At 43.1% G+C, this 15,744-nt stretch overlaps 1 protein-coding gene across 1 annotated transcript in view; it reads left to right on the top strand.

Moving 5' to 3' along the window:
* Positions 1 to 15,744, top strand: part of LOC138954391 (uncharacterized) — an 81,517-nt gene that overhangs the window by 32,614 nt on the left and 33,159 nt on the right. The gene's annotated exons all lie outside the window — the stretch shown is intronic.

Raw genomic sequence — 15,744 nt, 5'->3', positions numbered from 1 at the left:
AAAGCAGCCAGGATGTTCCCGTTCGGTGAGCGTTCAAATGGAAGTATGCTTGTACTGTGTGTAGAGGCTCGGGGAGCTCCGTGATGGTTTACGGGAGGCTTACTGTGCCTTTAAACTTCCGTTCATTCAAGATGTTTGCTGAACGTAAGTTCTGAAAATGGAAGCGAATTGCCACGTGAGTCATGCGCTTGCCGTGAAGCTTGAAAAATGTGATAAAAACAGGGATTGATGTGAACAAATGAACTCATTCTCGGTGAAGAAGGAAAAAGTGGGAGGGGAGAGAGAGGGGGAGGGGGTGTGTGTCTGAAGATCTACTAGATTTGATGTGTTTAAGAGAAGGCTGTTTGCCAAAAACATATCTAAAGGACCTCATAGAGGGAGACAGAGAATTTCATTTTGATTATCCAATGAACACGACTTTTTACATGATCACTTCAAATTATGTCATTACTATAGTAGCTGATGTACCTGGCATTGCCAGGGACAGTAACAGAAAGGGGGCATGAGAGAGAGAGACAGAGAGAGGGAGAGAAGAAGAGAGACGTGTGGCCACAATGGCCTGCTCTTGCCTGCCTGCCTACCTTTCCTTCGGACATATCCGGCCTTCCTTTCGTCAAATACCCTTCTATATACGTATAGATGGCTGCTCGCGGCATGTACCAACTATCTTAGGCCTAAAAAAGTGTTTGTTTAAGGTATCCCGACCTTCCCTATTTTTCCCCCCCGACCCTAAACTTATTTTTCCATTTTTGCCGAAGAAAAAAAATGAAACATTAAAAAATCGAAGCCAAGAACAAAATCTTCGCACTTAACCGCACAGACGACAAAAGGGAGGTAACCCAAAACACCAAAGAGTAAAGGGGCCATCACTCATGTTAAACATCCGTCAAAATGTGCTAGTACTTTGACAACTTGACGCGAAGCGTCTTCAATCTATTAAAAGAAAAAGAAGAAAAAAAAGACCTACATACCCTTTTTGGGGGGCCTATGTTACCTTAAACAAACAATTACATTTTTTTTAGGCCTTTTCTGACCTGAAGTGTGGCTATTACTTGCAATGCATTACTCACCCAAACATTTTCTTTTCCTTGCTGGTTGTTCTTGCTCGTCAAAGTCACTGCTTGATAAGTCACTGCTTGGTACAAAGTCTTCACCCTATGATAATAAAAACAATTACAAATTTAATTTTTTAGCTGTTTATTTCATCTTTGGCCCCATATGAAAAAAATGCAGACCTGTACGGCCTCATTTGGGTCCGTACTGTTAAAACATTTTTTTATATATTTTTTTTGAAGATGGAAAAATCGGACTTGAACCGCTCTCACATAACTGCAGCGGTTATCATACTAACATTCACACATTTGCTTATGTTCACCTGTACTGTTATTGAAACCATGTACTCTTATAGTCATTGATTTTCGTGCAAAATGCAACCCCGTACTATTATTCAACTCTGTACTGTTATTGATTTTCGTACAAAATGTAACCGCGTACTATTATTCAAACCCGTACTATTATTAGGAACCCAAGAGTACTTTTTCACTACCAAAAGTTACGTGTCCGATTTGCTTTGAATGTAAACCGGAACAATGCGATCATATCTAAAAAATAAATTGCACGATGTTCATTTGCTAAACGATCCATGTGATGGGGTCAATTTGGACGCTAACAGTCAATGATGATACTCCTTGCAAACACGGTGGAAAACGTAAATAGGGCTTCACTTGCAACTGAACATGGCGTTAAATTCATGGTTGACATCTGCCGTGCGTTTCATTTTGCGTAGCTGGCCAAGATAGAAAACAAAATGACCACAGCAAACTAAGCTAGCAAAGATTGGAAAAATGAAACGGTCGAAGTTAAGTCAATGTAGCACCTCCCGAGCAGGCTCGTGAAGTAAAGCTAGCATGCTAGCTTTGCTTCGCAGACAGATCGGCAGTGAATCGGCTCATCTTACTTTTCTACAAAGATACTCGCTTTGCTACGTTTGAATATGGGTTTATTTTCAAATATGTACTAAGTATGGAAAATCACTTTTGAGCAACTGCTAGTGCTAGCTGGCTACCCGGCCTCACTCGGCACACATGTGCGACTTTTGCGTTGTGCACGACACCGTCGCAGCAGCGCCTCCAAACTTCCGCTAGATTATTCCCAGGGGTCCCCCTGGGTACTTCCACCAATGTTTGTGACGATGCAACAGTTGCTTGACTGTCATTGGTATTAGAGTACAGATCTATCCATGACCCCATCAATATTTCGACCAATTTATTCAGTTATTCTTCTGCTAACATATTCAGTTATAACCACATACCATAAGTAATATACTTACAGAAGAGTAGTCATCAGCCGAGTCCTGCAGATCTATCAGTGGCAACCTGCAACAGCAAAAAAGGTTCAATTTCACTGGTTGTTTACCCGTAAAACGCTGTCTGAGTTATGTTATACAGCTGAATGAAATCACCTCTGTAGCGTTTGTACGTTCAAGTCACACTAATACACTAGACGCCCAGGGTACTATACTGTTCAAAAAAAGAAACGCATAGTTGCTACTTGCCAAATTTGTTTTATTTTTCGAAAAAATTAACAGAAAATCCAATATTTAGATTATTTGTTTGAAATTTGGTATGGACACAGATGAATGCACACACAGTTCATTTGCATCTTCAAATCAATCAATCAATCAATATGATTGGGTGCCGAGGCTGTCAAGTCAGTAGGGGGTGTGACTGCCTTGAGCAGCAACAACTGCCCGGCACCTTCTGGGCATGGACTGGATCAGATGCCGGATATCTTGCTGTGGGATGGTGTCCCACTCCTCCTGAAGTGCCTGCAATAGATCGCGGTGATTTGCCGGCGCTTCTTCTCGCCTGCGCACACGTCTGTCCAATTCATCCCAGAGGTGTTCTATCGGGTTCATGTCTGGCGACATGGATGGCCAGGGAAGCACCTGGACATGGTGGTCGGTGAGGAACTGGGTGGTGAGTCGTGCTGTGTGCGGGCGAGCGTTGTCCTGCTGGAATATGGCATCCTGGTCAGCCAGAAGAGGAAGGGCGTGTGGGCGCAGAATTTCCTCCACGTATCGCTGGGCAGTTATGCGCCCTTGGACGTGCACCAGGGTGCTCCTTCCAGCGGTATTGATCGCCCCCCACACCATGACGCCTCCACCACCATGAACGGGTGCCTCATCCACACAGTTGGGCGCGTAACGTTCGTTTAATCTCCGGTAGACCCTCCTCCGACCATCATGTCGCTGGAGCAGGAAGTAGGACTCGTCGCTGAACCACACGTGTCTCCAGTGATTCCGGACGGTCCAGCGAAGGTGCTGGTTGCCCCACTGCACTCGGTTCTGGCGATGGCGGCGGGTGAGGACAGCTCCTCTGTGAGGTCTGCGAGCTCTCAAACCAGCTTCATGCAGGCGGTTCCGCACGGTCTGGTCCGATAATCGGTGTGGCCCGGGGAGAGCCTGGACAGAAGATGAGGCCGACAGGAAACGATTCCGGAGGTGGCGGAGCCGTATGAAGCGGTCGTGAGCAGCAGTTGTCGCCCTTGGTCTTCCCGCTCGTGGCAAGTCAGCAACGGAGCCAGTGGCTTGAAACCTGACCCACAGTCTACTGATGGTGCTCTGGGACACGTGGAAGTGCCTGGCGATTGCACTTTGACTTTGGCCTGCTTGTAAACGACCCAATGCAATTTGGCGGTCTTCTCTGCTCAATCGGGCCATCTTTCGTCGCTGAATTGTCGTCTGATTTCTTTGTGGCGAACAATCCGCTTTTATGGGTTTTGGAAGACATGGTGAGAGCTCAATATTCCCCGAGTTTCACGAGATTACACTGAAGCATGACGAGTGGTCATGCCAAATGAGCAATTTTGACATTGTAGCCACTGATAACGCATGCGTCACGTGCAGAGCTCACTTGTGGCAATGGACGAAAGGTCAACGACCAGATAAACATTTTCTGCAGTTTGGTGGATATCCTTGTAGCCATATAACTAAATTAACCAAATATTACAAGCTATGCGTTTCTTTTCTTGAACAGTATAGATGAGATAAATCACTGTGGGTTACCCTGACCACCAATTCGGCGCAGCGACATCGTGGTGTTGTTTATCACTTTATGTAGTCCAGCCATCCCAATTCAACACAGCGATATCTTGGCGTTGTCCTTCACACGGCTACTTAGTCGACGCGGCGACTCTGGCGTAGTCCGTGTCATGAAGTCCGGTTAAAGGTGTATGATCACGTTGCCTCAGCTTCGTGCATCTTTACTTGATTCCTGCGTCTGCTTTCAGTAGCTCTCGCGAAAGACGGTCCCCGTCCGTGGAAAGACTCCTGTGGACTTAATTCTTAAGTCAGTATTTCCATTGGTACACACACACACAGCAATTCAATCATCATCCACCCTGGGCCAAAACTACTCTTCACATTCAACCACACGCACACTCGAGTTATTTACATTGCTATAATGAATAGTGATATCAATACCACATCCTTGTCTGAATTAACTATTCACACATTAATAAGAAGGTTGTATACATTGCTTTAAGTTCAGCTAACCTACTATGGGTCTTCTCGGGACTATAATAATAAGGATTTACATATTCAGAAATCGTCTCATATAACGAATAAATAATACAGCAGCGTGTTCATTATCTAGTTATGGCCTTTGGCGAAACAAGTCTTGGAATCGCTAACAGTCTGTATATGGGTGGTTTTCAAAAAAGTAAGAATTTTCTTGTCCCTGTACTTTCATAAAATCTTACCAATAAACGTATCAGTATTTCTCGATGCAAATTGTTTTATCGTAAAGAGCAACCATTGTACAAGAAGTGGGGTCTAACTTTTTTTATCAAATATTGCTTTTGATTATTACTATTGTCCATACAATATCGAGTGGGTGGCTAAAAATAGCTGTCCCACGTAAAACATGGTAAACTTGAACTGTCCATAAAATTCTTGAAAAAAAATTCAGGCTGTCCAGAAAAATTATTTTTAAGGTTATTTATCCATGAACTTTACATTTCAAATTCTATTTACCCCTTTCTGCCAACAGAATGACAGAAAAAATAAACTGAAGATGAAAAAATCATTGTCCCACGGTTTCATGTCAGTGGTGTTACCATCACACAAGTTTGGTGGAAAACATTGGTTTCCCCCCTTGCTATCCATCTTTATATTCGCTGAGAGCTCCTTCCCTTTACCCTCCATAACTTGAATGCAGAGAAAGCCGGCACTGTGAGCTGTGGACCATTTACAAGCCTTTGGAAGCGAAGCAGGTAAGGGTATGTTTGTAAATATTGTCAGTGGTGTTACTAGGTGCAGTTGCAATAAAACACACTCAGGGGAGAAACTGATAGCTCAGTTAGTGGTATTAGTAAACCACTTCCACATGGTGCAAGAACTTTGGATCACGCATGCTTGGGGGAGCAGTCATTATTTTTTAAACTTCATTTTGTCAGTGGTGTTACCGTCAGTGGTGTTACCATGCTGTAGGGTAACACCACTGACAGAATGGTAACACCACTGACATTCGAAGGTCTTTTTGGTGTATTTCACACAGCAGAGACGGGCAACGTTAATTGAAAAGACTACTGGAATGCATACATGGGAAAGAGGATGCTAGGGACTGGGCAGGATGCATAAAGAAGTAGTTGCTGGTACTTTATGTAGCGTGGAGCTATACATTGCAAGTTATATATCATGTTATATCAATTGTAGCATGCATTATAACAAACACATGCTAAGTATGTACACTTTTGTCTTAGGAGCTGGCGTATATACCGCAGTCATGGCCCTATCTGCTGCTGAAAAACAGCGTCGTTACCGACAAAGGAGAGATGCAGACCCAGAAAGCGAAAGCCGTATCCTGGGGTGGTTGTGGAGGTTGATGGTGAAGAGGTCTATGTGGACTGTATGAATGCGGTGGGCAAGGGATTTACTAACACTTTCTTCTGGCCCAAAACATACCAAGATCTCTGTTGGTATGACCATGACAAAATTCTGGCCGTCATCCCACAGCCTGTTCGTACTAGCACTGCAGCAGACCAGTTTTCAGTTGATGAGGCAATATGGAGAGCGGTGGTGGGAAAGTTGAAGGCTTGAAGCATATGATTTTCTGCAAGGGTATTGTCAACTTGACGAGGTTCTGGTATCAAATGCACCGCAAGACATTGTTCATTTTTCTACTACCAAGCCTTTTTTTATTACTGCCATGCATTCTGTCAAGAAACGCTGCCTGAAGAGTGCAGGTGCACATATTACTGTAACTTTCTTTTGTGCCCAGGAAAGAAATGAAATGAGATGGATGCAAGCATATCTCATTTGTATTACTGCCTGTTACTTTTTTCTTTATTGTCATGTTGTATTTGCTTGCATTTTCCCCCCTAAGTTTTCTGTTTGTGCTTGTAATCTGTTTGGAACAATTATTTGAGCTGTCGCATTAACCATGTGCATTTGCAATGTGCTACATTTATGTTCAAGTTGTGAAAATGGCATAACGATGATGTCAGTATGCCATTAGTGTTACCAGTTGTCAGCGGTGTTACCAACTGTCAGTGGTGTTACTAATGTCAAGTTTTGTTACCTTTTTGGAATAAGTTTGTGACATTTATGCATAAAACCTGTTCAAAACAATGTCAGTGTTCAGTTTTAACATGAGCATTACTGATAAATTGTGTTGTTCTTGAAATCTCATTACAAATTCTTTAATGAATGGTGTTTATGTCATTGGTGTTACCAAAAGTAATTTGTTTCACTGTTGCCTACAATGAATGTACCTCTGAATAGTTAAAGTTATGATAATTTCACTTTATCAGAAGTCTCTTTTGGGTTTCAAATTCATAATGAATGTTCATGGTGACAAGTATCTTATTTCCAATTTATAATAAATTCAATTTTTGTATGATGATTGTCAGTGGTGTTACCGACTGTCAGTGGTGTTACCGCTATGTCAGTGGTGTTACCATGCTATTTTTTAATTTTTGTCCATAATTCCTTGGACATTTTAATCAGTACAATGCTTTGTGTTTATGCCTTTAAGTCCAAAGCATACACAAAAAAATAATCGTAAAAATTTTATCACTCCTTCATCTGCTCCGTGTGAAAGACAATGATAAAAAAACAGTAAATCAGAGCGAAAGGCACATTTATGCTCTGAAACCTGATATTTCAGTGCAGCGATACATGTTCAATCATGATCAATTGGGAGATCATCTTTAGGCTCTTCAATCCATATGCAAATCAGTATGATATCGCCTTATTTTGTTTGATAAAAAAAAATTCAAAACATGGTAACACCACTGACATTTTTTCCTTGTTTATTTTCATTAATTATTTTTTTCTTCTCCACTGTTTTAGACAAAGAGTGCCCATTTTGTGTTTTGAATACTTTAATGTTTCCTTAATCATTCTAACTCACAAGAAAGTTGATTTGATTAAAGTCATTTTGAAAAATTCATCTGTCTGAAAATTCTTACTATTTTGAAAAGCGCCCATATCTCCTTCATGAGATCCGAAACAAACTGAGTTCCACAGTCAGAGACAACGACCTGAGGACAGCCCATTCTTGCAAAGACTGAGAACAGCGCCTCAGAAACCAAAACCGTATCAATGGTCTTCAGCGGAATTGCTTCCGGGAATCGAGTCGCAGTATCTACGATCGTCAACACATAACGGAATCCTGTTGAAGATTCAGGTTTGAAGGGACCAACCAAATCAATGCATATCTTCTTGAACGGGACGTCGACAAGAGGCATCTGTTGGAGAGGAGCAGTAGGGACTCGACCCTTGGATGAAGTTTTCTGACACACATCGCAAGTTCTACAGTACTTGCCTACGTCACGCCTGACGCCCGGCCAAAAGAACTGTGTCAAGATTCGCTTTAATGTCCTCCTGGTACCAAAGTGACCAGTCATGAGGGCGTATTGGGCTGTATGGAGAACTTGATCTCTCAGAGAAGTAGGAACGACAATCTGAAAGACATCAGTCTTCTCATGAAACACTCTAAGTAGCAGCCTGTCTTCAATGACGATAAACGGCTTGATCTGACTGGAGATCTGCGGCTCTTTCAAAACCTGTTGAAAACATTTCCATAAGGATTCATCTCCGGCCTGTAATTCGGATAATCTCCCTGGGGTAACGTCCGACACAATACTGCTTTCAGAGGTTTAACTGCCTCTTTAGCTTTCGCCTTTTGCAGCCTAGTGGAAACGAGACTAACCTCCTCTGGGACAATGGATCCTCCACACCCTCCAGACACAGAAACGACACCTGGTAGGTTTCCCAAAATGAGATCTGCCACAGGATCGTCGATGACGCAACATGTCAGAACACCTGCAAAATAAGGAATGTCCACCAACACATCAGCCAAGGGAAATATCTCGATGTGTCCCCCAAATGACAGACAACGCTGTTCCTGTCCTTTGAACTGATCATCACAAACTAAAGCCCGTTTGACACCAGCAGTAGTGCACCCTGTGTCCCTCAGTACTGTCCCTGAACAAGAAGAGCAAACGCTCGATCGAGTCACTTTCGCAGTTCTGAATATTATATGAGGCATCAGATGGACAGGAAGAAATTGCTATTCACAACACAATGAGTCACGTTCACATAAAATTTGAGCCCGGTCACTTTTATAGTTTCCGAGAAAAGCCCAACGTTAAGTTGTGTGTTGCCGAACAGAAAAGGCTAGTTATCTCCCTTGTTTTTCTGATAACGTTCGTAAAAGGCTACAGATGTAAATACTTTGATGTAAAGAATAATCCTACAAAGTTTCAATCACATCCGATGAACTTTGTCAAAGATATAAAATGTCTAATTTTTCCTTTGACGCTGACCTGTGACCTTGAAAAAGGTCAAAGGTCAACGAAACCATCGTTAAAGTGTAGAGGTCATTGGAGGTCACGACTAAACAAAATATGAGCCCGATCGCTTTGATAGTTTCCGAGAAAAGTAGTCAAAGATATAAAATGTCTAATTTTTCCTTTGACGCTGACCTGTGACCTTGAAAAAGGTCAAAGGTCAACGAAACCATCGTTAAAGTGTAGAGGTCATTGGAGGTCACGACTAAACAAAATATGAGCCCGATCGCTTTGATAGTTTCCGAGAAAAGTCCAACGTTAAGGTGGTGTCTACGGACGGCCGGCCGGACGGCCGGCCGGCCGGACAGACTAACACTGACCGATTACATAGAGTCACTTTTTCTCAAGTGACTCAAAAACCATTGATGGTTACCATTTCCATGGGTGCAACCTGGAAAATTCCCAAAACCTGCAAAAGTTGGGGTCCAGGGTACCGGCCCCTGGCGGGGTACAGGGGCAGTGCCCCGTTGGTGCGTTGTCCACGAAACTCGCCTCGACCTGCACCTGAAGACTGTTGTCTGCCACGATCCGAAAAAGAACATCAGCCTCCCCGATATTCTCGAGAACCACCCACGTGACCATTGTTCCCAGCGCCAAGACTTGTGTCTGCAACTCCAACTGAAAATATAGACATCTGATTTCCGCGCTAAAGTTTTGTTGAGATGAGCTTCATGGTAAAGTTCAGCTGCTTCACATAATGCAGAAACGTCACCCAGCTGACGTTCCCTTAAGAACACGGTCAATTCTTCTGAACAACTCTGAAGTATCTGCTAACATAAGAAGAAGTCCTGCAAACCTTCAGTAGTGTTAGAAATACCCGACAACTCAGTCCATCGGTTGAGCAAGTGACGACACTGGGTTAAAAACGCTAAAAATGACTCGCCTACCTCGGGACGAACATCTTGGAAACGCTCTCTGAAACCCTCCTCTGTGCATTGAAACTTTCGAAGAAGATGGGATTTACCCCATGAAAGGGTTGGTTCTCCTGAAATGGAATGATACAGCGACAAGGCACTACCTTTCAATAAAGCAGCTAAATAGACAGGCCATTTATCCACATCCCAGCCGCACGCCGAAGCGTGTGTTTCAAACCTAAACAAAAACGCATTAATGTCGTCTTTGTTTTCATGAAACATAGGCAATTTTGATTGGTGAGGAACAGAAGTATATGAATGAACAGCCTTTACCGTCTGAGCTCTCCTTTTTAACTCTCTCAGTTTCAAGGTCTATATCGCTTTTCCTACTCCTAGTCTGTTCTCTTTCTTTTTCAACTTCCAGCCGAGCCAAACTGCCTCAAACTTAGCATGCTCTTTTTCTTTTTTGACTTCTAGTCAGGCAAGCTCTCTATCTGTCTCAAACTTAGCATGCTCTTGCCTCTCTTTTGCTTCTGCATCTCTTTTTTCTTTACGTTCTTCTCTGGCAAAATGTTGCTGTTCCCTGACAAAATCAGTTAAGTCTTTTTCTTTAAGACCCAGTTCTTTCCCACGAGACAGCCACATATCCCAATCCTCACTCATGTTGATATTGTATACATGTCACAATACTGTAACAAGTTACGTTATAAAACACTTTACACTATCACCCTAGTGTGCCTAATTATAAGTCAAGCAACAATCAAAGTATAATCAACAATTAAAGACCCAAAAAATCGTGAAAGTTCTGCGGAAAAAGAAACAAAACCTCTTAACGCTACGTACAATGGAGAAATGGGTTCACCAATTGTCAGGAATGAAATTAATTAAAATAGTGAAAGACAGACAGAAGGATGTCACTAATGCGCGTTCGTCATTCTCCTCTCATTCTTTCTTTATTTGGTGTTTAACGTCGTTTTCAACCACGAAGGTTATATCGCGACGGGGGAAGGGGGAAGATTGGATAGAGCCACTTGTCAATTGTTTCTTGTTCACAAAAGCACTAATCAAAAATTTGCTCCAGGGGCTTGCAACGTAGTACAATATATTACTTTACTGGGAGAATGCAAGTTTCCAGCACAAAGGACTTTACATTTCTTACATACTGCTTGACTATAATCTTTCAAAAAAATTGACTATATTCTATACAAGAAACACTTAACAAGGGTAAAAGGAGAAACAGAATCCGTTAGTCGCCTCTTACGACATGCTGGGGAGCATCGGGTAAATTCTTTCTCGTCCCAACCAATATGGGACTCCCCCCTAACCCGCGGGGGGTCTCCTCTCATTCATTCCAACAATAATAATAAACAATTAATGGAGCTCAAGGGTTTATATAGCTCAAATATATGTATAGCACGGATATAACATATATATAATCACACGCTCAGTCACACTAATCCACTAGACGCCCAGGGTACTAGATGAGATAAATCACTGTGGGTTACCCTGACCACGATTCGGCGCAGCGACATCGTGGTGTTGTCTATGTAGTCCATCCATCCCGATTCAACACGGCGATATCTTGGCGTTGTCCTTCGGTCCTTCACACGACTACTTGGTCGACGCGGCGACTCTGGCGTAGTCCGTGTCGTGAAGTCCGGTTAAAGGTGTATGATCACGTTGCCTCAGCTTGATTCCTGCGTCTGCTTTCAGTAGCTCTCGCGAAAGACGGTCCCCGTCCGTGGAAAGACTCCTGTGGACTTCATTCTTAAGTCAGTATTTTCATTGGTACACACACACAGCAATTCAATCATCATTCACCCTGGGCCGAAATTACTCTTCACATTCAACCACACGCACACTCGAGTTATTTAAATTGCTATAATGAATAGTGATATCAATACCACATCCTTGTCTGAATTAACTATTCACACATTAATAAGAAGGTTGTATACATTGCTTTAAGTCCAGCTAACTAACTAGGCAAAGGCTATACGCACTCCGAGTGAGAGTCAGTGATTTACATAGTATATGTTTCTAGGTCGATACACACTCTGTCACTCTAAGTTTGTTCCAAACTTTGACAACAAACTGCCATGAAGCATCAGTTTCGTGTGTGTGTGTTTGTTTTTGTCTGTGTTTGTTCCCAGCGTACTCCGATACCTTGAATCGAAAGTGAAGCGTATCTTCGCAAAATGGCGTCGAATGACGCTCCGAGTGTTGATGCGGTTCAGTGTCGTAAATGTATTCTACGTTACAGCAAAGGCCGTGCAACATGAGATTGTTTTTGTTTCTTTGTACTCTTATAAATACAGTAGAACTCCCCCTTAGCGACCCCCCTGTTTACGACCACCCCCTTTTTACGACCGATTTTGCTACCACGGATGCATTCTACTATATAATGAACCCCCAATGAACGACTCACCCCAAAACGCAACTAACGACCGAGCTTTTGTGGATGAATTACGACTTTCGCGCATTTGTAGTCGAGCAGACGAAAACAATACATGGCGGCTCTTGCTCCTCGAACTATCGCGAGACGAAAAAAAACCTAAATCTCGCGCACGATAGAATCGCGGCGACTTCCTTAGGAGTCGGGAAGACGCAAATCCTGTGTATCGTCAAGGATAATGATTCAAAACGCGACTTACGACGGAGCTTTTTGGGATGATTTACGACTTTTGCGCATATTTCGAGCAGACTAAAACACAACATGGCGTCTCTCGCTCCTCCAACTATCGCGAGAAGAAATAACAAGAGGCGAAGCCTTCAAGGCTCACGTAAGAAATCGACAAACAGTAACACAAACTCCGTCACACAAACACACAAACACACACACACACACACACACACACACACACACACACACACACACACACACACACACACACACACACAGTAAGCATAGGTGAAACTGTGCAAGAAAGCGAGACCCTGGATCTGCCAAGTAGTCTCGGCCCGCTCACAATAACAATGACCGAGACTCAGTTTCAGTAATTCCTTTGCGTGACGTCTAACCCTCTTACGTCATAATGTGACGTCTTCAAATAGTTTCTATCACACACGTCAAACACTTTTGACCGAGACTGACGTAATCCATAGACTCGGAAATGTTAAAGTTTCTATCTCACACACACACACGCACGCACGCACGCACGCACGCACAGACAGACAAAGTTTATCATCGCATAGGCTACACTTACGTGAGCCAAAAACGAAATCTCGCGCGCGCGAGATCCTGATACATCCGTTTTTTTCTGCACACTATCTTGTCACGACGACTGTCTTGTTGACAAACGAAGATTTGTGAAAGAAAAAGAAAAGCGCCGACTCTTGAGTAGAGAGCTAATAAAGTAATCGCTAATCGAGCGAAGTGGCAATCCGCGGCGACTTCCTTGGGAGTCGGGAATATGAAAATCCTGTATGTCGTCAAGGATAATAAGGACTCGGTGTCATCTAGATGGTGAGAAGGATAGCGAAGCGAAAGTACGCAAAGAGAGGAGCCTGTGCGAAGACCTCAATGATCGTTGTCAAGTTTAGCGATGCAAGGCGACGAATCATTCATATGAGCGGAAAGATGATTCGGGAGAAAAGTCGTTATGCTTTCTATCGAGTTAGGACATTCGGATTTTACTGGTTGCGCCACAATGTCAAATGTGCTTCACTCAGCGGGGAGCGAGCATTACGCGTCGCCATGAGTAAATTTTCTTTGAAATTTGAGTTCAAGTTGTTCTGCTGTAATGTGTTTGGGTGTGTGTGTGTGTGTGTGTGTTTTGATATGACAGTAAACTGCAACTGTGTGTTTGGGTGTAAACATGACAGTACATGTATACACTGCAACCAAATTCATGACTGACCGCCCAAAAACTCAAACCCCCCTTTTAAGACTCCCCCTTTTTACGACCTAATTTTCAAGGTTTTTCCAAAGTCGTAAACAGGGGGTTCTACTGTATAATCAACTACTCTGCGCTCCTATCGCAAAGTGGTGTCGAATAGCAAATTCGCTTCGCGACCAGAAGTTAAAGCCGGAGTGTATAGTGGTCAGGTCTTGTATACACTCCGAGTGCGTATAGCCAGTGTGAACCAACTATGGGTCTTCTGGGGACTATAATAATAAGGATTTGCATGTTCAGATATCGTCTCATATCAGGGTTTAGCCGGGAAGAAAAAGACAATGGGACATTTGTCCCCCTAAAACAAATTCTGATGGGACTTTACATAGTCGAAGGCAAAACGCACAAATTAAGCAGGCTAGGCGGTCCGAAAATGCTTTTGTCGAAAGATGCAAAATAGTGATATTTAGTGCCATATGATGATATGAGAATTTTCCAGTGTATCCGGTTAGTGTGTGTGTGTGTGTTTGTCTGTGTTTCGATCGATATCGCTTCTGTTGACAGTTTTCACAGAGGTAATCGCGCAAGCACAGAGAGTTCACAGAATTGATTGAATACTAATGAATTACATTTTAAAAGCAAATCACATTGCATTTTACAAACTCACAAGTTGCTCGGCTTGGCGCGCGTTTTTGCCTAGCTCATTCCAAACATTGTACTCCCGTGAAAAGTGTGCATGGGGTGGCGCAGTAAACTCTTTGACGCACTGGAGGGACATTTTGAGATGTTATGCGCCAATGGCGCAAGAGTAAATGAAACCATGTATCATATAACGAATAGATAATACAGCAGCGTAAATATTATATTGCCATGAACAAAGACTTTACATCATCAGCCACAGTCAGAAATATCACAAGAAACAGCCAGTGCTTTACTGTGGAGTGTACTAAAACACCAGTGTACAGGCTTGAGAGCAGACGGAGGCGAGCGAGACTAACAACCTTCTAGTTCTACAAAGTCCACCACGGCCTTGTCGCAGTGAAGAGCAACCACGCACCAAAGCCAAGCCCACCCAAGTGCACGACTAGGCAGATCCACGCTCTATCCTACGAAATCCCCCACTCTAGGACAGCCTACAGGCAGAAAACATTCTTCCTGCGCACCATTCCAGAGTGGAACCGCCTGCCTGTAGAAACTGCTACAGCGCCATCCTTTCAGGCCAGGCTGGCAACTCTCCACTGACCCACCACCCCCAACCTCCCCCCCCCGCTGAACTTCTTCATAACTCCACCCCTGACCAAGCAATAGACCGGAACCACCATCACCCAAGCGTAGCAGATTCATCACCATGCTGATGCTGGCTACCTACCACCAAGAAAGAAAGAAAACAGGCACTCTTTTTTTCACAAGAACAGTTATTCACTTATTGACTGGAACAACCTTGATGACAACACGATCCAGTCGTCAACGGTCAACGAGTTCAGAGGAAAACTGCTAACCGCTGATTAAAACACCAAGTGCTCTCCCCAACTTATCCGCCAACGAATATTCCCAAGTTTGGGACCTGTTCAGGCTGTTGGCGTAATACATCAAGATCAAGATCAAGATGATTCTAGAATTTCTATATCCATAGATCTACGACCGGTTTTAAAAGCGTAAACGTTGACACGATTCAACCCTTGCTTACACGGAAAATGTACCCATGGATGATTACTCTGCACTAAATTTCAGGCAAAAATACATCAATCAAAATACTTACATTTCATATTCCTCGCTCATGTCGTCGCTTTCATCTTGGAGCAACAGCGTGGGGTCCAAGTCGGCCATGATGATGACGTAAGACTTCTTCAGCACCGCACACAATGATAGTTACGCGTTTTAAAATTCGTCTGAAATTAGTCAAAGCGATTCCAGACGCTTCCATTTATATCTAGTAGCTTCTTGATTTAAAAGAGTTAACAAAATTGAATACTTGTAATTTAGAATACCAGAGTTCTAATTTTCGGAAAAAAAATGCCATCTCGATCTCCCTCTTGCTTCAATGACGAAAGTGCATATGGCTACCACTGATCTAAACAAACTGTTGCATACTAACGAAATGGCACAGCATGTTGAACATGCAAAGTTAGAATCTTGACTGTGGCCAGAGCATGTAGTGCACAATTTGATGAAAACAATCCTCCCCAATAATTAATTATTTT

Source organism: Littorina saxatilis, unplaced genomic scaffold, assembly GCF_037325665.1.
Source record: "Littorina saxatilis isolate snail1 unplaced genomic scaffold, US_GU_Lsax_2.0 scaffold_388, whole genome shotgun sequence".
NCBI lineage: Eukaryota > Metazoa > Mollusca > Gastropoda > Littorinimorpha > Littorinidae > Littorina > Littorina saxatilis.
Note: the sequence above shows the minus strand (reverse complement) of the source record. Positions and strands in the feature narration are given on the sequence as shown.